The sequence below is a fragment of the Propithecus coquereli genome, unplaced genomic scaffold, assembly GCF_000956105.1.
Source record: "Propithecus coquereli isolate 6110/MARCELLA unplaced genomic scaffold, Pcoq_1.0 Scaffold142, whole genome shotgun sequence".
Classification (NCBI taxonomy): Eukaryota; Metazoa; Chordata; class Mammalia; order Primates; family Indriidae; genus Propithecus; species Propithecus coquereli.
The window spans coordinates 1731044-1755883 of NW_012138525.1; the positions used below are offsets into that span (position 1 = coordinate 1731044).

Genomic DNA, 24840 nt, shown 5'->3' on the forward strand with positions numbered 1-24840 from the left:
GATATCTATATCGTCATTTTCAAATCTTTGCACAGAAGTCATCCTCTCAGCATTGCATTTAGGATTGTAGCACCTCCCATCCCCCTTCTCTGCACATTTTAAAAACCATAACATGTTCAGTCTTTTAATATACCATATATTTTACTTTAAAAAATAGAGCTTGTTTTGTCTGTATTCCTCTGCTAGGAAGCATTCTTTGTTTATTTCACTGATCTTTCCCAAGCGCTTAGAAGGGTGCCTGGCATGTTTTAGGGAGTGGTCCAAAAATATTTGTTGAATGAGTGAATGAATGAGAGTATATCCTTGGTGAAGCCACTTTCTCTTTGGGCATTTAAAAAAAAATTTAAGTAGAATAACAGCTGTACTACTGCAGAGGAAGCCATCCCTCCCAACTGTAACTTCCGTTGAGTCTTTGCATCTTAGCTGCATTGACGCATCACTGTTCCACCCTCACCCACCCCAGGATGTGGGATTCGTGGGGCCTGTAGTATTTAGCTGGTATTGAAGAGGTAGGTGACTTGTCCTGCATTGCTAGATCCAGAGATCTACATTATCAACTCATTTCTGGAGAAGGAAAATGCTCTATGTGAGCCAAAGCTCATGCTTAAGAAACACGCCACTCCTTCAACTGCTTGGTGAGAGCCTGCCTGTTTTGCCCATTTTTATTTGCAAATGGGGACTCTTTGCGATGTGTTGTCATTTTCTCATCACCAGCAGGGTAGCTCCAGTTTTCTCTCAGTACCACCGAAGCCAGCCCGAGCCCATTGTTGCTGTGGATTTGTTTGCATGTTGCACAGCCATCTGTTCTCCTTACCATCCAAGCTTTAGATTTTGAAATATGAATTACCAACCGCTCCAAGGATTTCAATGGCTTACTGTTTGTTTTGTATGCCAGTATCTAGTCTTTCAACTGTTAGAACCACCGTTTTGAAATCCTAGCTTACTCTTATGTTGTGTAGGCGCATTGGGCCGTCATTGTGGCTGAATGAGCTAGTACCTAGGTATGTAACTGAACTGTGGGCTTGAAAACCTTCCCATGCAGCTGTCACTCTTCATTCTTTCATCCCAATAGGGAACACTAAATCGGAAAGTTGTTTCAGAAAGTTACCAGTATATACTAACCCCAAATATAGTAAGCTTGTAGACTAAGATTACGCTTATTTCAAACGTGGTTATTTGTGTTATGACTTCAGCTTAATGGAGTAATATGTGAGCATGATTGTATGGGGCGTGCTTATTATCCCTAGCAGTGTCTGTTGTTACCACCCTTTGCTGAGTGCTTAACCTGTGCCCATCACTATGTGTTAGCTTTTCTTTTCTATCTACACCTTCTTTTGCTTTTCTTAACATGCCAAGCTTCCCCTTGCCTCTGCTTTCACATACTGTTCCTTCTGCCTAGAATATCCTGCATAGGCTTTTAGCACCTGTGCCTTTCCTTTGTGTTATTTGACACAAAGGTCATTAATTTTTAGTTTAGGGGGTTACCTATTTAACATCTGTCTGTACTTATAAGCTGGAAGCTGTATTAGCACCTAGCACTGTACCTGGAAAGAGAATCAGTAGTATTTCTGCAGTGAATAACATGTTTTCACAAACAACCCTATGAGGTGTGTACATAGTATAATTTCTGTTTTATACGTGAGGAAACTGGGATAAAGAGAGATTAAATCACTTGCCCAAGATCCTCTAGGTAGTAAGTGGTAGAGCCAAACTATTTCATTATATTCTTTCTTAAGAAGCAGGGATGCTGGAGCCGTGCACAGTGGCTCAAGCCTGTAATCGTAGCAATTTGGGAGGCTGAGGAGGATCACTTGAGGCCAGGAATTTCAGACCAGCCTGGGCAAGATAGTGAGACCCTGTCTCTAAAAAAACATTAAAAAAAAAAATTAGTTTGTGGTTTGTGCCTGTAGTCTCAGTTACTCTGGAAGCGGAGGTGGGAGGATCACTTGAGCCCAGGAGTTTGAGGCTGCAGTGAGCTCTGATCATGCCATCGCACTCCAGCATGGATGACAGAGCGAGACTCTGTCTCTTAAAAAAAAAAAAAAAAAAAAGGCAGGGGATGCTGGCATTAGTGATATACTAATGACTAAGACAGTAACACGTAAACCAAAAGACATATGTTCTGAGTACCTCAGAATGCTTAGGAAAGTGAGATGTTCCTGTTTATTAAATATTAGCCAGAGAATATTTTTGTTTTCTAGTTTTTTCATATTTCTCAAATGTCTGTTTCTCTGCTTTAAATAACCCAGCACATGCATATGATTGAGTCTTTTTTTTCTCTCTCTTGAAGAATCTGCAGGTCCTTTGGAGTCATCGCTCAGAATGTCAGCTTGCACCGGAGGGGGGGGACTGGGCAGCTAGATGGGGTAGGGGTGGGCTGCATAGTGCCTGACCAGGATGCATGGCAGAATTGGCCTTGTCTCTCTGGCTGGGTGAGTGACTGTGGCTAGTTGCATTCTAGCTAACCGGGACTTTGCCCTAGTTATTACCTACAAGTGAGGAGAGATCTTCTGCTACCTTCCCTGCTTAGCCTGGTTTGAGTACTGACGTGAAGTGCTGAGGGACTCCTGGTTGTCTGGGTGTTGTAGAGCTTTCCCCTTGTGACAATTTGCCATTGTCTTCACACTTTTCTTAAACTTCTTATTTTGAAAATATTTCCAGCTTTCAAAAAAGTTATAAGAATGGTACATGGAACTCTGTAAACTCTTCACCTAGATTCACTGCCTTTGCTTCGTCATGGTCATTATACATATTATTATTATTATGATTTTTGTGAAGCCATTGGAGAGTAAATATCCTGTACCCTGACCTGTGCTCCTAAGAACAGAGGTGTTCTTATCCATAGCCACAAAACAGTTATCAGACATGTTCTTTTGGATGGATGGTATTTCATCCCTACTACTTGTGACTCATTCTTTTTTAAACAGCTGCTTAGAGTCCACTATGTGGATGTACATGATCGGTTCTCCATAGAGGGAATTTAGATTGTTTCTAGTCTTTTATTATTGCAAACAAGGCTACAGCAAATATTGTGGCTTGTAAGTCTTTGCCCAGATCTAGGATGTGTTTTTAGAGGAAGAATTGCTGGCCCCAGGGTAGCTGCATTTACCATTTGGGTAGATGTTGTTCCCTTGCCCTTCAGAGTAGTTTTGCCAGCATGCATGTCCCACTAGAAAGACCAAGTGCCTACTTTTCTTTGTCTACCTCATGCTCTATATTATCTAGTTTTTACATATTTGCTAATCCAGTGGGTGAACAAAAATACATCATAATGCTTATACTTTTATGTGTAACCAAATGGAAGAGGATGTGTGTGGAATGAGAACTGTGAAACAGAGCACTCCTCTTGTGGAATGAATTTGGGGAAGCCGAATTGGAGAAGGAGGTGGTCTGTGCTTAGGACCAACCAGAGTCACCCAGTGTGTGGCAAGTGAAGCCAGAGACATGCTCATCCAGCCAGCGGTGCCAGAAGGACAAGAAGCAAAGGAGGGACAGCATGCAGCTGTCCCACACGGGAGCCCATTCTCTGGGGTCCTGGAATTTTTACTGTTGAGGTGTGTTAGACAGATGTGGTGACTGTCCTGTTTGCTTGCATCATCTCCTCTACCAGAAGTTGTCTTTGGTTGCCTCTAAGATGCGTTTGCATTCTCCAGGTTTTTTTTTTTTTTTTTTGAGACAGAGTCTCACTGTGTTGCCTGGGCTAGAGTGCCGTGGCATCATCCTAGCTCACAGCAACCTCAAACTACTGGGCTCAAACAATCCTTCTGCCTCAGCCTCCCGAGTAGCTGGGACTACAGGCATGCGCCACCATGCCCGGCTAATTTTTTTTTCTATATATTTTTAGTTGTCCGATTAATTTCTTTCTATTTTTAGTAGAGACGGGGTCTCGCTCTTGCTCAGGCTGGGTTCGAACTCCTGAGCTCAAACAATCCGCCCGCCTCGCCTCCCAGAGTGCTAGGATTACAGGCGTGAGCCACCGCGCCCGGCCCATTCTTCAGGTTTTGACTCAAATGCCACCTTTGCAGGGATGCCTTCCTTGACCTCCCTATTTAATATTGCAGCCCTCTCCTCCATACGCCCCATCTGCTTCCCTGCTTAATTTTTTTACACACTCCTTATCATCTGAAGTCTGTCATCTTTTACTTACTCCTTTTGGTTGTCTGTGCCCTCTCTCTCTGGAATACACTTTCCACAAGAATGGGAGTCTCTGGTTTGTTGCTCATTCTCAGTACTGTCCTTAGCACAGTGTCAGGCACATTGACTCACAGTATGTTTTATTATTTATTATTATCATTCATTACTGAATGGATGAAATTCTATTTGGTGATTTGGCAATTTAGCTTTGTAATTAAACTTGCAGGTATTGGGCTCAGCCAGTCACACTGGCATCAGCCGTGTGACTTTAGGCACGTGACAACTTCTCTAAGCCTCTTTGCTTATTGGTGGAGTTGTAAGCACACCTTCTTTATTGTGTCGTGAGGATTTAATGTGTGGCACACAGTAGACACTTGGAGGCTATTATTATTATTGTTTCAAAAGTTACATAGACTAGGAGTCTTAATTCATCTTTTCCGTTTATATACTACTCATTTGAAGTGTGTGTTTGTGTGCACATGCACGTGGTGCTCTGGTGAATGTATTATGTTAATGAACTAGGACACTTTCACAGATAGCTTTAAGAGCTACAGTCTCAGCACAAACAGTCCCTATGTTTTACTCATGATAATTTGATATTTTATGATAAAGACCTGTATGTCACATCCTCCTACCTTGAGCCTCCTCCTCCTTGACCTGTGCTCATAGCCAAATAGGAGAAGGGTGAAGGCCACAGTCGGTGCGTAGTCTGGTACTCCACCGCGTGCCGAAGGAGGAAGCATCCCTAAGTTAACTAGTACATGTGATTGTGGAGGAGACAAGAAGGGTGCACCTATGTGGCTTCATGGTAACATGTCAAAAATCCAAGCTATCACTTGAGAATCATTTCCTCATCACGTGCTCATTTTTAGCTACCTTTCAGGCCTGAAAGCAAGGTGTACCTTGTGGTTCTTTTGCAGACATCTTTCAAGAACATTTCTCAAGTTGCCCTTTGTCCACAGGACAAAGCACTGTGATGGCATCACAGTGAAGGGCTTTGTTAGGAAACTAGTTCTTGGAGAACCAGGGTTTGTTTTACTGTCATCATAGGTGACTTTAGTAACCTTAAATCCTTGAGTCTGATGTACTTTGATGAATTTATAATCTTGATTTGTCCATGAACACTTTTAAACTCCTCTTTCTTTGCTCCCTTGAATCTAATAAAGGTAATCACTTGTTTTCTGCTTCAGATCTGTTTATATTTATGAGAGCTAATGATATGTTACACCTTTGGGGAAGAAAGGAAAAACTCCTCCTGATTCTTGAACTGGGGGAGGGATAGAGCAGTAAGCTGCATTCTTTATTCCGTTATTTCTAATAAAGATTGCAGTGGTACTCACGATTCCATATCTTTTCACATGGGGCTGTATATTGGCTCTGTGTTGCTGCTTCTGAGATTGGCACTGTTATATTATTAATAGTACTGATCACACATGCCTTGCATTTAATATAGAACATAAGAGGCTCACCTAGCATGAATGAAAAATCTCAAATTGAAAGTGTAGGTGCTATAAAATTTTTAAAGAAGGGAATGCATTGTGGTTGAACGTTTGAAATAAAAATAGTGTATTTTTAATAACCAAGTTATGAATGTCCTCGAATTTTTGGATTGTAATGAGGGGGAGTCGTCTCACCTTTATGCCAAATAGAATTTGAAGAGTTATACAGAATACCAGGGATCTAAGTTACACTGACAAAAATGAAAACAAAAACAAACCAAAAACAGAGTTTAAGAAGGCAGCCATTCCATTATTAACTCATCTGGTTATGCCAAGGATGGCAGAGATCTCAGAACAGTTGGAGATTTATATACACAAATGTCTGTGCTGAAATGCCATACTCTGATGACATTCGATGGAGAGGGTAACCTTTGATGATGAATTTTCTTGCCCTTTTTAGGGGAGCGAAAAGGGAGGCGGGTGGTACTTCACAAGACTCTAAATTTACCAAAGTTTTTCAAATTTAAATTTTCTTAGAAAAAATGTCAAATGATTGTAGAGCCAAAAATGCCTTTGTCGGCATTTTAGTGGTACGTTTTGAGCCCAGTGTGGAGTGCAAGTAAAAAGAAAAGCAGTTTCTTTTTCTTGGTAATACGGTATTGAATCTGAAGCTTTGGACCAAACAATGTCCCAGGAATCTTCATGATTTATATATTGTATGTGATCTTTTCTTAAACATTGTTAACCTGTGCCCTTTACAGACAATGCCAAGTTAGAAAATGTCAGGGGAACTTTGGATTGCTTTCATAATTGTGTAAAGAAAATTATTGTCCTCAAAATCCAGAGACTGCGACTGGCATTCTCAATAGAGTGATATGTTTAGAGAGACAAACACCACCATGCATGAGACTGCTTTTGGCTGGTGGGGAATAGAAAATAGTTGAGTGATATTTTACTTCTGGTCCAGACCACTTTTGAAGAAGAAAAAATGTCGTCACTACCTGTCAGGCTGTTGTAGACACCTATTTAATTTGTTGGAAAGGTGAATTCTCAAAGCAGGAAGCCTTTTGAAATGCTTATTCACACTCAGTCAATGTATTACAGATCTAGAAAAAGGTACAGTGTGGAGTGCAGTGCCAGGCCCTGCCCATGAGGAGAGTGGCTTGACTGCAGGGCTTTGGTAGAGGGGACAGGAGAGGCCAAGAGGGAGGCTAGATGAAAAAGAGCCGGTGGAAGTGGGAAAATCAACCATGGTGACCAGTGGTGTTCACCATTCCCTACTCATTGGCTTTGCCGTGTGGGACCTACCAAAACTCCTCAAGTAGTTAAGGGCTGTGATTAAGAACATAATCTGTTAGAAAATCATCTTTGCTTAGGTGAAAATGAAAAAGTGTCTTCTTATTCCTTTTATCATTTAGGTCATTAAAAAAAAAAATTTGAGCGAAAATGAGAAAAGAGACAGTTCTTTGGCAAAGCAGAAGCAGCATAACTATTTTCAACCCCTGTGTTTTGAAACAACTTTGGTTACTTTGGTTTAGCTCTTTCAGAAAGAAGAAAAAACCTAAATGTGTGGGCTTGGTAGGTGGTTTTGCCAAATTACAGAGCAAAGTTGAATTCAGAATGCCACATCATTTTTTTTCAAAAAGTTTACTTTTTTGGTAAAAAGTAAGAACCTATACAAAGGAGCCTAAACACCATGGTTTTATTCCATGAGACAGAATATCTCACTTCTCCAGAATTTTTCATTGTTTGTCAGTTTTCAAGGTGGTTGTCATTATGTGCTTTATTTCCATTTGCATCCCGGGACAGGTCTGGGGCTCGCGGGCTACTGGCAGAGCTGCTCCCTGTGCCCAGTCTCCCAGGCGTCAGCGAACAGCAGCCACTTTTAGCACCTCGCCCACCACGTCCACCTCCTGACGGCAGCGCTCACCCAGTGGAAAAAACTCTCCACACCTCATTATTTCTACAACCTGAGTGAATCTGCAAATTAATTGACGTGTGGGAGGGAAGGCATCTGCTATTATAAAAACCTTTAACTGTAGCAGTAAAACTTGAAATAAAATTAAGTGTTACTATAGTAAACTAATAGTCCCCAGGTGATGAAGCACATTTTATAGTGTACAGGGCCTTACATTTTCAGGACCTGCTTAACTTTGAGGCTCTATTTTTCCCCCCAGTATAATTTTTATTTTCATCCAAGGAATACAAGTACGTAGTTTAAAAAGCAAGTAAGTAATACTGCAAGATTTATAACAGAAGTGTTAGTCCCTTGCCTGTCTCATGCCACTCCTTAGAGGCAACTCCTTTTAATTCTTTTAGGTGTTTCCTTAGAGACTTGTCTACATTTTCCTAAATAACTTGTGTAGACTGCTATTTTACATGTTAATCTGTTGACTCTGCTGTGGAAAATAAAGATTTAACTCTCATATACCACCTTCTTCCCTTGGCTTTGTTTTAGTTGATACTCAGTTTTTACATTATTTTGACTATAGGATATTGTTTACAGCTGAGCCTCGTAGTGTACTATGATTGTTGTTCCTTTTTGTGAAGGCTGGGGGTGGAGGGGTGTCTCACTATTCAGCATGCAGATTTAACCTCCTGTTTTAAGCTGTCCCTGAACCCTGAGCCTCTCTACGTCAGCCTCTCCAGAGAGGACACCAGCTGGCTTCTGATGGGAGCAGGGATCCGTGTGTTTAAAACAGATTTATCCATCCACCTGTTCTGTTCCCACTCTATACCTAGTCTTCCACGACACTGGGTGCTTCCGCTCCTTCAGTATTCGGAAATTCTGCAGTGCAGTTCAGCTTGATGTTTTTCTTTTTTAAATTGACTTTTTCCACCCTCCTAAACACCCCCCTCCCAGCCCCCTGTTCAGGATAGGTTTTCAGTGTACTCTCTCCTAGGGTAGTGCTGTTCCATTTGCTAGCTGTCCTCTAAAATTTAGTTGACCTCTTTCTGTTGTTGTCTCCTACTTTCTTTGTCCTTGTAGGCTTGTACACTTGAGTTTATTCATTGCCTGTCATTTCAGTGGTTTGGGGACAGTGCAGATAAACATGACTGTTACATTCTACTATGCTCAACAGGAAGGCCTCTGGCTTCCGTTTTTGACACATTTTGCTTTGTTTTGCACATAGGTTTACAGCATCTTAACTTTGTATTTAAAAAGCATATTTCACGAATAGTCTCCTTTTCATCACATGATTCTAAGAAACTTGTGCAGACACATGCACATTGCTGCTTTGAAATAGAGTCATCATATCTCTGGGTCCCTAGTATGCTTTCTAAGAAGATCTGTCTGATGCTAATATTTCATTATGTAGCAGGAGGGAGAGATGATAAAATACTAGCTCCTGAGAAGAAAGGACTGCTGGCCTTTTTGTCCCCTCTTTTACCTACAGGCTGGTTTTAAAAACCTCTTTTGCAGTGGTGCTCTCTGACTATTTTGGCTATTAGTGTAAAGCTTTTCTGGAGTGGAATAGTTGAGGGCAAGAGCAGCTGGTGGGTGATGGCAGTGTTAAAAGCTGAACTTTTCAAGGAAGCAGAGACTGCATTAGAATTAGACCCACTCCCCTTGGGCTGGGGCAGGGGAGAGCCAGCCAGTGCTATTGTGAAGAGTGCTGGCATCCTTGAGACCAACGTGGCTCTGGCGCTGGTGCAGATGGCCCTGCAGCAGTGGCAGAGCGCCCAAGCCCTGAGCACTGGCCAGGCTTGTGCCATCTCTGACAGATGGACAGGTAAAGCCTCTTAACATCCCTCCCTGTCTTTGAAAACCAGGACATAAGTCACCAATTTGTTAAGTTTTCTACCTTTGGGAAATCCTTGCGTTTGCTGTGTGGGAAATGCAGCCCATTTCAATCCACCCTTCTCTACCTCTGTGGGACCATTAGCAGCAGTTCACACGCAGTAGCCTGTGTACCTTGATTCGTATCTTTTGGACCGTGCTCCACTGCTTCCCTCTTTTTTTGCAAGGGTAATGCAAAATGCAGCTCACGAGCCTATTTCAGACCTTATTAAAACATCATTTTCCCTGCCTTGTTCCCAGATTTCTGTGCTTAATCATCGAAAGGCAGCTTGTTCAAATATACATTATTCTTGTTTGGAAAACTCTCTTGGCTTGTCTTCCTCTTCACCTCCCTCCATATTTTGTAACCCTGCTTCACTGAGGCCCTTCTTATTAAATATCATAATTTTCTCATTGGAGAGTTATTTATAAACTTAATTAACTCTCTGTCAGTGTTTGAGTTAATTTGCTCCCTTTAATTTTAGCCTCCCTGGTCATGGTTTTCCATACTCTGTCCTGTGTCTGTTAAAGACTTTGTAAATAGTTTTGAAATGCCAAATAGTTGGTGATATATGGGCCTCTTTAACATTTCTTTGATTTATGTGCAGTGCTGTGGAAAAAGGCAAAGAAAGCAAATTATACGGCGAAAAATGTTGCCAATCTTCACTTTTTTACTCTTAGTTTTAAAAAGTATACTTATCAATCAAATCTGATGGATTTTATTTTTTATAAAGATTGAAAATTTAACTATTTGAAGACTCTTGCAATGCATGTTCTACATTTGTTTAATCAAGTAGCTTAGTCCTGGAGTAGGATATCAAAACTCTAAAAGCTTTCAGCCTCTGCTAGTTGTGTGTCTTCTGCTCCCTCCATCACTCTTCAACAATATGTGCATGAAACAGGTTTTTGATAGAAGTTGGAAAGATGGAAGCCTCTCAGTGCTGTGCACATTACTGAATCCTTGTGATGGACCAATAAGAGCTGTGTCCTTATATCAGTTAATTGTGACTTGTCTGAGGTTTCTCTCTGTAGCATATTTCGATGGCTTCCAGGTAGAGACTGGTCTCTTGAACCAATCAATGAGCCAATAAATACTTGTTGAGAGTGTACTGTGATTGCACTCAGATTTTAGTGTATCTAAGAGCCACCTGGGGTGTTTGTTACAGTGTTAATTCCAGGTCCCCCAGTAGAAATTCTGATCATGCAAATTTGAGGTGGGACCTTGGAATCTGCATTTTTGGTGAGCACTCTATAGATGATTCTGATGTAGATGATCTCTGGCTGTGTTTTGAAAAATGATTGGAAGGTTATAATGCCCTTTGGTTATCCCACTCCCCTGTATGTCCAATGACATCCCTCCTCCAATTGTCCATTACATGAAGTCCAAAGAGGGTATTAAAAAACCTGTACCACTTGGGAATATTATGGACTTTGAATTTGCGTAGGCAGGGTGTGTGGGTCTGGCTGCATACAGCCCCTGCAATACCTGCAGACCTCTTTGAACTGTTTTGTTTTTTTATTTGTTCATTCAGCAAGTATTTATTGAGCCACAGCTATATGGCAAGCACTGTTCTAGGTGTTGAAGCTACAGTAGTGACTAAGATAGTTAAAGTCTCTGTTCTAATAGAGCGTATATTCTATTGTGTGGGAGACAGGGAGAGGTAAGGTAGGGGAAGTATACACTAAATAAAAAAATAATATGTATTAATATTAATATATACTACCTAGCTGGGTTTACTACTGTGATTAAGATAAAACAGTGGTGTGATAAAAAAAAAAATACCTGCAAGTTCCTTCAGATTAGGAGGCCAGAAAAGGCTCTCTGAAAATATGAAGTCATGTTGAGACTTACATGACAAGAAGTCAGGTATGCAAAGACCAGGGTGAAGAATGTTCAAGGCAGAGGGAACAGCTAGTGAAAGAGAGGCCCCAAGACAGGCACAGAAAGGAAGATGGTCAGAGTGGCTGGAGCAGAGTGGGCTGGGGTCAGAGTGGGCCGAGGGCAGAGTGGTGGAGTGTTGGTGAGGCAGAAGCAGGAGGCAGGTCCAGATCACATAGGTTGTCATGCTCTGCATGCTCTTACTGTGGCTGCTTGGATCAACGGTCATCGATGCCTGAGCCAGAGGCTGCCAGCAGTTGATGAGGTCCCAGCACTCCCACCTTCCACTGCATGGCACAGGTTCACAGCTCTTTATCCAACACTTTGGGGATCTCGAATGTGTTTTGGATTTTAGAATATTTTATATTACAGAAAGGTAGCATGGTTCATATACTATATATTACATTAATTTCTCCAGCAGGGTCTGAGGCAGTACCCTGTAATCAGCTATTGTGCAGCAAAATGTATGACTATTCACACTAAGTGAGATAAATTAAGATTTAAATAGACTCACATCAGTTCGTGTCAGGTTTTGCTGCCACATGATTTTTGGCGCCTACATTGAGAAAGCTTTTGACTTTCAGAACTTTTTATACGTTTTTATATTGTGAAAAGGAGTTATGGCTCTGCACTGGCAGATCCTTGGCCCATCCTCTGTTCTGGGTGTGAAACAGCAGAGGGCATTGAGTGGGTGAAAAGGTGGATGCGCACAAACGTGCACACTCGCAGGGCTGCAGGCAGGTCCTGGGAGAGAGCAGAGGCCGGTCAAGAGCAGGGGTTGTATTATGGTAGAGTTGGAAGAAGCAGCAAGTGGAGAGGGAATCTGAAGCCCAGAGCTGAGTGGGGAGAATGGCCAGGGCCGTCAGAGCTGTTGGCTGGACTGCGGTAAATTCTGTTCCCATTTTACAAGAGGCCTGGTTGTGGAAATTTCTCCTGTGGACTCTGCTTCCCACGGAGTCTCACAGCGAACCCTGACTAACTGGGTCACCCGAGTCCCACTGTGCTGGCTGCAACCTGAGGAGACCTCACTGAGTACCAAGGGGAGGCACTAGATCCTCATCATTCTCACCTCAGTGATTGAGAATTCAGATTCCTACCATACTTGATGTTTACTTCACATCGCCTCTGGCTGTCTCATTAAGTATTCACTTACTTATTTAAAAAATACTCTTTGAGAGCATGCCAGGTTCTGGAGATGTGGTTTAGTGTAGTGGTTACAGGGTGGGGACCCTGGAGCCAGGCTGTCTAGATTCCAGTCCTGACCCTGCCACTTAATGTCTATGCCTCGGTTTCCTCATCTGTGAAATAGAGACGATGATAATAGTACCTACCTCATAGGATGGTTGTATGGATTAATTGAATTAAATGAATTAGAATAGCACCGAGTTCACAGTGAGTGCCATATATACATTAGCTAATGTTGTTATTTTTTTTATTGCTAGGCCAAGCACTGTTCTAGACGCTGGGGATATAGCAGTGAAGACTAGGGACAACATCTGCTCTTACAGAGCTTACTTTCCAGGCAGATCTTGACCTTTTAAAAGCAGAGGACATTTCTGTGTATATCCATCCATGTCCGGCACTGTGCTTTACATCCATCAGGCCATCGCAGTCTCAGCAAATTTTTATTGAACACTCATGCAGGCCCCTATGCTAGACCTGTGGGCTTTGTAAAATGGGGTACGAGACAGTTCTGGCAGTCTTATTGAGCACAGTTTTGGAAAAGAGTAAAGATAGATACACACAAAAAACCCCATACAATGATGTACAGTGGTCAGTTCTATAAAAGATGTTTCAGAAAGGCTTCTGGTCTGGCTGGAGCGTGATTCGGTTCTTCTCAGGTCCCTACATGCCAGGTACTTAAAGGGAAAGGCAGCCTACTTATTTGTTATTATGGATGAAAAGGAAACATTAGATGTGGCACTAGTTACCTATTCTAATCTTCTCACTCTGAGTCCCAAAGAGGCTACTCCCCATATCCAGGATCTTCCCCTGGATGGATGTGATTGGTGATAGATGTATCAATATTCCTTCTTGAACATTCCCAGTTGGCTGCCGCTGCTCTCATTTTGGTTGCTTGGCTTGTTCTTCACAGCAGATTTTGGAAAGTTTGAGTAAGGCTGCAAGGCATCATTGGAGTTTGGAGTCAGTAACCTGCTCCTCAGAACAGCCCTTCTTGTATCAGGGACTCAACTCTTATGGTCCAGGCATCCCTGTGCACTCCCCTTCCCCAAGTCAACCAGGAACAGAACTATTTTGACTGGTCCATCTCCTCTAAAGTCCCCCCCCGCCCCAAGCAAGGCCTTCTTGTTATTGGCTTAATCACTAAGACTCAGCCTAATTGTTAATGGCTCAACAACCTCAGGCTATTATTAGTAATAGCCACAGTAGCATTTATCGAGTGTGTACTCTGGGCCAGCCACTTTGCTCAGTGCTTTTCATGTACATAACCTTCACTAACTCCAAGAACCTGAGTATGATTTTACTCAGTGAAACCCCAGATTGCTGCTAGAGTAATCAAGTAGTACTGAGTAGCAGTGCTATCCCCAATAAAAGGGGAGAATTGAGGCTTCAGAAAGTTGAATAACTCACCCAACGCCACACAGTTAAGTAGAGGGTTTCTTATTTATATCCAGTTAAACACAAACCCACATTCTTAATTAGATTAAGAATAGTAGAACTCTTTCTCTGCCTGGGTCATATTGATCAGTAGAAAATTCACTCTAGTCTGTTGTTGGTTTTAAACCAAAAACATAACCACTGTTAATATGTGTGACTTTAGCTTTTTTTCCTTCCCAGGGGGAAAAATGTCATAGTCCTGTATTTATCATGGGAGGATTCTAACACACAGGCTGACACTTGCTTTACCTTTTCTCATACTTCCTGTGTAGATAATCACAATCAGAACTTAAACAGACTAGCAAAAATCCTTCAACAGTCCTGCAAAGAGAGAAATAAGTGCTGTGGGAGTCTGGAGAGAGACTTTAATCTTCCAGTTCTCAGTACTTTGTTAGATGCATGAGAAATACTCCTTAACTTGATTGTTTAATGCATCAAGCTTGAGCCAATTTTCTGGGCATTTAGGTTGTGTGTAGATTAAAAAGAACAATCTCCACACTATATTAGAAGGAACTTCCCAACCGATCCTCTGGATTGCCTTTCATTTAGAGTGCTTACAGTGTTTCTGCAAGCCTCACACAATTGTCCTTTAGTTATTTTGAGGGTTTTACTCAAAATTGGCCAAGAGGTATCATAATGTGATAGATTGTCTTTCTCAGTTGTATGAGAAGAATTCTGAGATGTTTCCTTCTCAATATAGTTACTCATTTAGAACGACCCTGTGGGTGCATTTTTTCCTTTTTCCCATTACACTTATCAATATATTATCTGACATGCTTCGGGTGATAGAAATTGATCAAAAGGTGATCATTCTGGCTGGGTGTGGCCGCTCACACCTATAATCCCAGCACTCTGGGAGGCCAAAGTGGGAGGATCACTTGAGCCCAGGAGTTTGAGACCAGCCTGAGCAACATAGTGAGACCCCATCTGTACAAAAAATTAAAAAATTAGCCGGGCCATGGTTGCCCATGCCTGTAGTCCTGCCTGTAGTCCCAGCTACTTGGGAGCCTGAGGCAGGAGGATAGCTTGAGCCCAGGGACTTAAGGTTGCAGTGAGCTATGATGATGCCATTGCACTCTAGCCCTGGCAACAGAGCAAGAAAAAAAAAGTGATCATTCTTATCAATTTTGTGAAAATTCAGTTATTTCTGGCATTGTTGGAGGAGGAGATGGATTTCTGGACATGGTCACTTCTGAAATCACAAGCTCTTTTCTTTGCCTGATTGTAGTATGCTTCAGGCTTTTGCACACATCATATCACTTAATTCTAGCAACAGCCGTTCTTCATCTGTAAAAGGAGGCTGACAGTACCTCCCTCCATGGGGTTGTCCTGAGACAGGGAAAAGGTGCTTTTAAAAGCCTGCCTTAAGGAGTATTCTCAATAATCATAAAAATATCTCTGTCCTTAGGTGATAAACATTGCTCAGAAGGTAAAAGAAACACCCAGAATCACTCTTGATAAGCTGGGGTTTGAACTCGGGGCCATCTGACTGGACGGCTCTATCTTCTACCCATTAGGCCACACTGCCTCCAGAATTTCAGTCTTTGCTGCTTCATGGCAAACTGCAAAGGAAATAGTTGCCTCCTCATAGTCCTAAGCCACCAGGCCTGTTCCTCAGGGGATAATGCAGTTGGTAAAACTGATGAATTAAAAAAAAAAAAAATCCTTCCTAAATGCTTTCTCTTGTTTCCCGATTCCTGTTTTCACATGCCTCCAAACTTCCATTCCTATTATTTCCCATTTTTCTGGTGTCATTGGTGTATGTCTTTTCCAGCCAGTGATTATATGACTCCCTGTTGTCCATCATCTTCCTTTTGAATTTTCTCTGCACTGCCTTTCCTTCTTCCCAACTTCCTATCCCCAGTAAGCAAGGGGTTAGGGGAAGACTAATCACACCCCTGGTTTGTAGCCTGGTGCCTCTGCAGCAGGCTGTTGGTTTGTGGAGGGAAGCGGAGGAAGCTGATGGGGCTGCATCTGATGGTAGTGAATGTGGTGCTTAAAACAGAAGCAGGCATTTCATGACACTGGAAGAAAGAAGAGCTAGATATACTCTCCAGCTAAATCTCAGCTGACCAGCAGGCATACAGGAACTCAGTCCTTTCTTCCAAGGAGAGTACATAATAATCTAATCATTTTGTTTTTCTCAGATTGATAATTTTTTTAAAATCATATTTACTGGTTTCTTGACTAGTAGTAACTTGGCAAACGAGTGACTAATGCTTAGAATTCAGTGTCTATAATTGAGATACAGAAATGTCCAGTGGTTCTCATTGTATTCATTTCTTAGTTGAAAAACCGCTTTTTGGGGGGAAAAAAAGAAATACCCAGGGACATATTTATTATATGGGAATACTTAGTGTTCTTCCCCCATGCCTCACCTATGAAAGTTTGGAAGAAAAACAAAGTATTATATGTCAGTAAACATTTCAGTACATGTTTGGGCTCTAGGATTGCATTAGATTTCAACTAATAGCAGGCACAAGACATCACAAGCAGCCCTTCCCCAACCTCCACTCACTAACTGCCTTAATCAGAGACTTTTGGTGACTAGTAAATGTTTGCATTTCATAAGCATATTTAAATTTCACCAGTTTGATTTTTATATTGGGAAGTCAAGCTCTGCCTGCATTTTCATAGAGAAGTATTTATAATATAAATTTCCAGTGTTAGAAGGGACCGTAGACATAATTCTAGCCTTTTTTTGTAGACTTTTGATTCAGGCCTTAAGTATGCATTTAAAAACTAATATTCTGCATTTCTGGTAGGAATATAAAGATAATTCTGGGATGGGTAATTCTTTCCTGCTACTTCTGTCTTTGGTCAGCAATAGAAAGATCCAATACACATTCTGTTTTTCTTGGGTACAGAAGTGTAGTATAAAAACAGATAATTATTCTGGGGTGGTTCAAGCTTAGTTGGAATTCTAGTTACATGGAATTCTTCCTCCAATAGAAACACAGGCAAACAAGATAGCCTACCATGTTGTCCCTTTTCAGGGGGGCGTACTCTCACTCATCGTCACCACCCTTCAGTAATCTTCTGTGGAGTTCTCATTACTGCATTGTCAACTTTTTCTTTGATCCTATTTATATTTTTTGCCTGCCTCTTCTTCAGTGGCCATGTGTCTTAGTTTAGGCTATAACACATAGATTGGGTGGCTTAAACAACAAACATTTACTTCTTGCAGTTCAGGAGGCCAAGAAATCCAAGATCAAGGTGCCAGTAGATTTGGTGTCTGGTGAGGGCCCTCTTCCTGGTTTGCAGATGGCCTCCTTCTTGCTATATCCTCACGTGGTGGAGGGAGGAAGAACTCTGGTCTCTTCCTCTTCTTTAAGGACATTAATCTCATCATGGAGGCTTCACCCTTCTAACCTCATCTAAACAGAATTATCTCCCAAAGGCCCTACCTTCAAATACCATCACACTGGGGATTAGGCCTTCAACAGAAGAATTTTAGTGGGAACAGAAATATTCAGCCCATAACACTAGGTGACTCTCTTTATGACCCTGTGCGTTGCTGTCTGAGACCATGCAGGACAAAGGGCCTGAGAGCCTGGTGTGAGATGAGAAGTGGCTACCTGGAGACAGGGAAACACCAATTCTTGTGTACCTTGTGTGTCTTTGCTCTTCTTTCACTGTTAACTGCTCATCTTTCCTTTTTCCCCCCTTTCTTTAGTGGTTTTTATCTCTTTTACAAATAGTCCCAATGATGGTTGTTTCTCCCATTTTTAGCTACATTCACAGTTTTCTTTGTTAGTGAATCTGTCCAGATATGTGAGTGATATCTCTGCTAGCTGATTGGCATCTTTTAAGTATGATAACATATATACAGCTGTAGTGTAAATAGGAGCAGTTGTGGAGAAAGGCCTACTAATAAAGGTGTGAATTCTGGGATGTTTTGGTTGAACAATCCTAAACGACCCTAAACATTACAGATATTCAAGAAAGAAAAAGACTGCTATCATCCTCTCTGTTTACTTCTTTGATAGCTTTTGAAGTTTGGACATTTGAGGATTAGTATATAGGAAGAAAAGAAACCCAAATGGCATTTAGCATATAAATAATGCCTCAGTTGAGCAGAAAGCACAGCCCTGATTTGGCTTCCTGCTTTCATAGTAATTGAAGGACCTGAAACCTAGCTTCCCAGTAGAGAACAAATAGACAAATAAATTGGAGGCCTCCTTCTTATGGTTTATTGATGCTGTTTTGACCAAGTAAAAAGATTATTTACCCATAAAAGCTCAAATCTAAAATCTAAAGGTTTTTTTTTTTTTTTTTAAAGCTATTGGCTATTTGAAAGAAGTGTTAGGAGATAAAAGGAGGAAAGAAGCTGGTATCATTCCCTGATATTTAGATTAAAATTCAAGCAAAACAATTAGATTTATGGTATTTTTCTTAGCTGTTTTCCTTGGCACAAATAATACCAGGCAAGCTTGCTTGTTTTTGCTTAGAGTTATGTTCAAAAGAAGAACCAGAATGCTATTGTAATACATGGTTCTTTCTCATTAAATGGAGACAAAACATATCTCAATAATGAGGGGCAAAGGTCTTTGCAACTCAAAGTGGTGACAAAGAGTGTTCCTGGTTTCATACAAATCTTAGTTCTAGTTGAAAATTTAATGGTTTGGGGAAATATGACTGTATAAGAATCTCAAATTAGCACCCTCCCTGCCAATGTCCCCACGTATATATATCCTAGCTCTATGGGGTGTGGATCGATGCAAGTGTCATATGTCTTTAGATTGTGGCTGTGGGCTTTGGCGTGTTCTGTTGTGCCTTGGTAGCATTCAGTGCATTGTGCCAGCCAGCTGTGGCCACTTGTGTCAGTGATCTGCAGGAAAAGTGGCATTGGTGTCCTTGCTGGTTGTTGTTATAATGTATAACACAAATTCTGAAAGAGGATTCTTCAGCAAAAACAGATTATATATGTGGACTCTTCTGGACAAGAGAATTTATAAAAACCCGGTAGGCAACAGCACAGTTGCCCCATCATAGAATAAGATCAGAGCTGCTAGGAAGGTTAAATATGCTACTACTGAGTCTACAATTTAGATTTCCTGACAATACTGAAGTTTCTTTGTTTTCTTCATTTATTTTCTCTAAAGCATTTAACCCCGAATGTTAAAACCTTAAAACAATAGGGTTTAAAACTTCCACAAACTTAGCCCCTTACAATTAGTAGGAGGGAAAAGCAGGGAACATCTCGATGCCTGAAGAAGATCAGAGAGAAGGGCACGGATAGGAGCCAGCAGACGCTGGTGATGGTAACATCGTCTCTTTCTTAGCAAGGTCTAGGTCCCTGTCCAGGAGGAATTGCTGTGTTTTATTGCAGAAGCAGAGATGACAAATGGCAGTTTCTCCAGTTAGAGGCAGCACATTTGTCCCCACAGGAAAAAGATACGTAAAGCGAACCCTGTATGGCCCACCACCCTCTTATGATATGTGTGACCTTGGGTCAGTGACCTCTTTAAGGCTGGAGGTGGAGAATAGGGGTGGGGGTTGGCATCTCTAAGGCCCTTCTCTGTTGTTAGAATTCTATGATTTGAAGTAATCTGAGTGCAGTCACTGGATGCCTATTCCTGAATTCAAGCCTGTAGACATACCCACTTTTGGGGTAATTGGAATCAGAGGGAAAAAGATTTCCTTCATGACACTGGAAGAAAGAAGAGCTAGATATACTCTCCAGCTAAATCTCAGCTGACCAGCAGGCGTACAGGAACTCAGTTTTTTCTTCCAAGGAGAGTGCATAATAATCTAATCATTTTGTTTTTATCAGATTGATAATTTTTTAAAAATCATATTTACTTGTTTCTTGACTAGTGATATCATGACAGTGAGCACCTGAAAAGCAATGTGATTGCTTTCATGCTTTCATACGAGCATCGCTGGATGGAGCCAGTCTGTTCTCTAGTTTGGCTGCAGTGCCAAGGCAGGCCATGGCATTCTCACAGATCTGCCAGTCTACTTGTCAGTTGACAAATTCATTAACATCACCTATATGCAATGCACTACGCTGAACATTGTAGGAAATACAAAGTAATCAATAACAAAATCTGTACCCTTGAAATTAGTGTTCCTGGGTGGCAGTTTCACTTCTGGACCAAGAAATAACACAAGGCTGCCTTTCTCGGGTGCCCCGATCCCACTGGGTAGGAGCTGTGTACCTGGAGAGGAGGAGGTGGCCTAGAGTGACTGGCAGAGGCAATGGTGGGGTTCCCTCCCACCCTCCTGGTCCCTTTTGACCTTACCATGGGCCCTCTGGGCTAAGCTTACCAGAATTTGTTATAACATAGTTCTATCCCATTCTTTGTCCAAAGGGTTTAGTTACTGGAAGCACCAATGTGTTTTGCTGGTATTCTTAGAAACTTATATGTAATGATGTGTAAGGTGATTTTTAAAATAAAGTGAATCATACCTTAAGGCCAGGAGAGCTCTTTTTCCCCCCGCTCCCTTCACCCTTAAAGAAGCCTTTGGTGAATCCTTAAGGAGGAAGTAATGATTTTCATAGTGGAAGGAATCAAATCGTGATTGATTTGGCTTATAAGTCTTACGATTTTTGAATGTAGGTTTCTCTTAAAGTAGGGTTCAGGCCATATGGCATGGGTAGACTAATGCTGCATGTGATGAGATGCTGTAGCATAGACCCCAGGGAGGTTCCAGCATACACACTAGCTTTTAAGTACTAGGTCTAATTGAATGCCACTGGCTTAATTAGTATATTGAACATGATTGGTTTGATGAATTTCCTTCAGTTTTCGTCTCAAATTTCAGTCCACTGCAAAACATTTCCTTTATCTATTTTGGAGCAAGTAGAAGCATTCAGAATGACGTGGAAGACACCAGGCAAGTAGAGAACTAACCAGGGGGATCAGTACTCTGGATTTTCTGAACCCAAGATTTAAGTCAGAAACTTTCCAGTTGAATTGTTTTTATCATTTTCTTTAATATCATTTCCTTCCATTGTTGCCATTATTTGTAATTTGAAGCATATTAAGACACCAGGCAAGTAGAGAACTAACCAGGGGGATCAGTACTCTGGATTTTCTGAATCCAAGATTTAAGTCAGAAACTTTCCAATTGAATTGTTTTTATCATTTTCTTTAATATCATTTCCTTCCATTATTGCCATTATTTGTAATTTGAAGCATATTAAAACTAGTTGAATTTTCACTTCAATAGTTTGGATTTTTTTTTTTTTTTTTTTGAAACAGGGTGTTGCTCTGTTGCCCGGGCTAGAGTGTAATGGCATCGTCATAGTTCACTGCAACCTCAAACTCCTGGGCTCAAGCTATCCTCCTGCCCTAGCCTCCCAAGTAGCTGGTACTATAGGCGTGCGCCACTGCGCCTGGCTAATTTTTCTATTTTTTGCAGAGATGGGGTCTTGCCATGTTGCCCAGGCTGGTCCTGAACTCCTGGGCTCAAGCAGTCCTCCTGCCTCAGCCTCCCAACGTGCTAGGATTACAGGCATGAGCCACCATGCTCGGCCAGTTTGGACTTTTTAAAAGAAGATTCTGTACAGAGCTAGGCTATCCAATGGATAAAGATTTGTTAAGCCTATTGTATTAATATTGTAGGACTATTACTTTACATCAAATACCCTTCTAACTCCTTGAGAAACAGAAGGAATCAAATTTTAGAGTTTGTTGGATCCTTGGAGAAAATGTAATACATGTTTTCTAGAGAGGGAAGTGAGATGTATAAGATCACACAGCTCTTATTAAGCAAAGCCCAGGAGCACATTTCCAACAAGGATACTTATTATAGAGGCTTAGTCTCTAAAGTTTATTAGGACCCTACATGACAACACTTAGAGTTTCATGCATGTTCAGTATTACATTTTAAGAGACAACATTGCTTTTAAAACTATTTAGTAAATCAGTGTTTTCTCAGTTGTTTTTGTATTTTATTTTTATTTTAATTTTTTGTAGAGATAGGGTCTCTCTATATTGCCGAGGCTGGCCTCAAACTCCTGGCCTCAAGCAATCCTCCCACCTCGGCCTCCCAGAGTGCTTCAATTACAGGTGTGAGCCACTGTGCCCATCTCATTTTCCTAATTCTAATTGGTCTTTTCCTCAGATCATTATGAATTGTTGAAATTTTCTCAGGCATAGAGGTAATTAGTAGATATTGTTGATTAGAGAAAAGGCTTTGGGTTGAGAACTGATAGAAAAATCCTAGGTCATTTATAGAAAATAGAAGATAGAAATTAATAGATAGCAAAATTGTAACAGAGAAATATTCTCAGAAAGCCAGAGAACTCTAAAGCACTGAAATGGCTGTTCCTAGGGAGTGGTCACTCACCTGCACTTGCCATGTAAACACTCGCGTTACCTACACTTGCAGGATGTGGGAGTTAAAAGAATAGAAAGTTTTATTTCTTCCCCTCTTTCATTTTATTCCTGCTGGTTAGTGGACAAATGATCTTGGACAGAAAAATCACATTAGAACTTTGACAAGTTGCTTTTTGAAATAGAGTTGTTTCCATGCCACAGACATTTGGAAAGAAGTAGGTTTATTGAAATATATTTTTATAGAAAATATTACAGAACCTGTAATTGAAAACTTATGACAATATTTTGGGGAGTGATATGTTTTTAATGTTAATTTGTGGATTTGCTTTGAACTCCCTTCTGCTGCTTTAGAACCATTGGCTGAGTGAACATTTTCCAAGAGCCTTTTCAGATCTAAACTGTGTTTCATGGAATGGAGTATTTGGTGCTTAAATAATGTATAAATCCAATTGGACAGGAGCTGCCTGTCAGTTTTATTAACTTTGACCTTTTCTCCCATTATAAAGGTGGTTCAGTAAATATTTAATGGGCCCCTTATAGATCTTGACAGTTAGAGCCATGTTCCTGGAAACTGGGATATGTATATATGATTAACAAATATCGCTTAATCATTATGAGTCAGCTTTCAAGGGCAGATTTTGTTTTGAGGGAAGAGGAGTCCTTCTGCCTATACGTGCTCTTAGAGGTGCACTGTACATTGAGAGCATCCAAGATAGTACAGGTTTCAAAGGAACCCTTTAAAAGACAGCAGTTAGCATGCATTTCTGCTGTTTCATTTTTTTCTTTGTGTGAGCAAATGATACCAGGTGGATAAAATCACCCTTCCACTCTGCATAGTTATTAGCAGGACTCTTCCACTCAAGAGAGTCAGCAGGGCTGGATTGGCTGAGCTTGCATGGACCCTAGTAAAACCCAACAAAGAACAGCCAAAAGGAGAGACGACTCCTTGAGCCAGAAGGCGGCCCTTGCCAAGCTGTCTTTCCCTGTAATTCCATAAAGCCCCATGCATATTGCACTCATTGCAGATTCTGGTGAGGAAGATCGAAACCCAAGTAGCTGACATTTTGAAACATTGTCTTTCAAACTTGTGCTGTCTCTTGCTTCCATTGATTTTCCATTTAAGAATCTGTAGGAAAAAAGCAAATTTGAGCAAAATTTATTGGTCTAAGATAAGTTGTTAGAGCCAAATTATGCCCCCCTTTTCCACCCTGAAAACTGTTCCATTTTTATTATGAATGTGATGTATCTTTGTCTTGTGTTGGGCAGCCATCAGGCTCCTGCATCAAATCGACCAAGTAAATCAAGAGCCTGTTAAAAAGCAATATGGATGCTCCAAACACAGACATTTCAGTCTTACTGGGTCACTGGATATCTTCATTTTTATAGCCATTTTCCAGGAGCAGATCATTTCAATTGGTTTTGTTTTCTTCACTCTCTGTTTATGTGTAGCCCAGTGGCTTTAGGTGAGGCCATTTATTTTTCAGGACATTATTACCGTTTGCTTCCAGGGCCCAGCCCCTTTTATATGGTGGTCACTAGTTTCATTACCATGAGCTGTAATGTAGCTGACTCGGCAGAGAAAATCTATGCCTTGGAAGAGCATTTTGAGAAGAAATTGATTCAGAGCTTTAGAATGAATGACTATTTGTATGTTTAGTTGATTCTGAATAAATGTTTAAAAGACCTTGCTTGATTTGAGAAGAGAGGAAGAAACATATTGGATGTTATAAATGGTCTCAATCCAAATTCTTAAGTTGGCATTTTCACATTTGAATGTTTTATTTACATCTGTTCAAAATTGGGATACCTTTCAAGGATAATTTTATTATAGAGAGACTGATGACAGCTCTTATCTAAAATACAAAAGTATGGAATTAGAAAAAGAAGGTGAAAGTCATTATCACATGTCAAATTGGACATAAGCTTCATTTGGCAAGGAGTAAGAATGATGAGTTGTATTTTAAATCCAGATTTCCTGATGGTGGGAGTTAGGGGATCGACTGCATTAGGGCACAAGGGTGCTTTCTGCTGTGATGGAAAATTTTTATACCTTGACTGAGGTGGTGATTACACAGGTATATATATTTGTCAAAATCATCAAACTGTATGCTTAAATGTGTGCATTATATTTTATGTAAATTAGAGTTCAATAAAGTGGACTTTTGAAAAGTCCTGTTTGGTTTAGAACCAGGCAGTATCATTTCTCTTTCCCAACAGAGAAATGGAAGTATAAAGAAGTAAAATGGTCTTTCCTAAGTAACCCTGAGGCTCAGCAGTTTGTCCAGGAATAAAGCAATAGGTGCTGGCACTGAACCCACTTAAAGCATGCTGCCTCCTTACCCCTAATACGTTGTTCCAGTTGCATGTACATGGAAGTGAAATCAACTTCTTTACCCAGTTCTCTTTAATGAGCCTATATCCATTTGTATACCTGTTTATTCATGAGCTTGTTCTTATGATTGATATTTGTACCTTAACCAATGAAAATGGTAGTCCAGTGTTCTGAATGCTTACTCATAGTACGTGTAAATCTGTGTATGATAAGCTGTGTTGTGGTCATGGCTTACCACAGTAGACTGTGAGTTCTATGGTTTTTATTGTAAGTTAGACACAATAGTAGCAGTAGTTCCCAGAACTAAATTTATCTGTAAGGGAAACCCCTGGATCTTCTTATAAAAAATGATGAAGGCTTTACAG

At 40.9% G+C, this 24840-nt stretch overlaps 1 protein-coding gene across 2 annotated transcripts in view; it reads left to right on the top strand.

Annotated features, from left to right (window-relative positions):
• MED27 (mediator complex subunit 27) overlaps positions 1 to 24840 on the top strand; it is a 205373-nt gene that overhangs the window by 46726 nt on the left and 133807 nt on the right. The window lies entirely within an intron of this gene.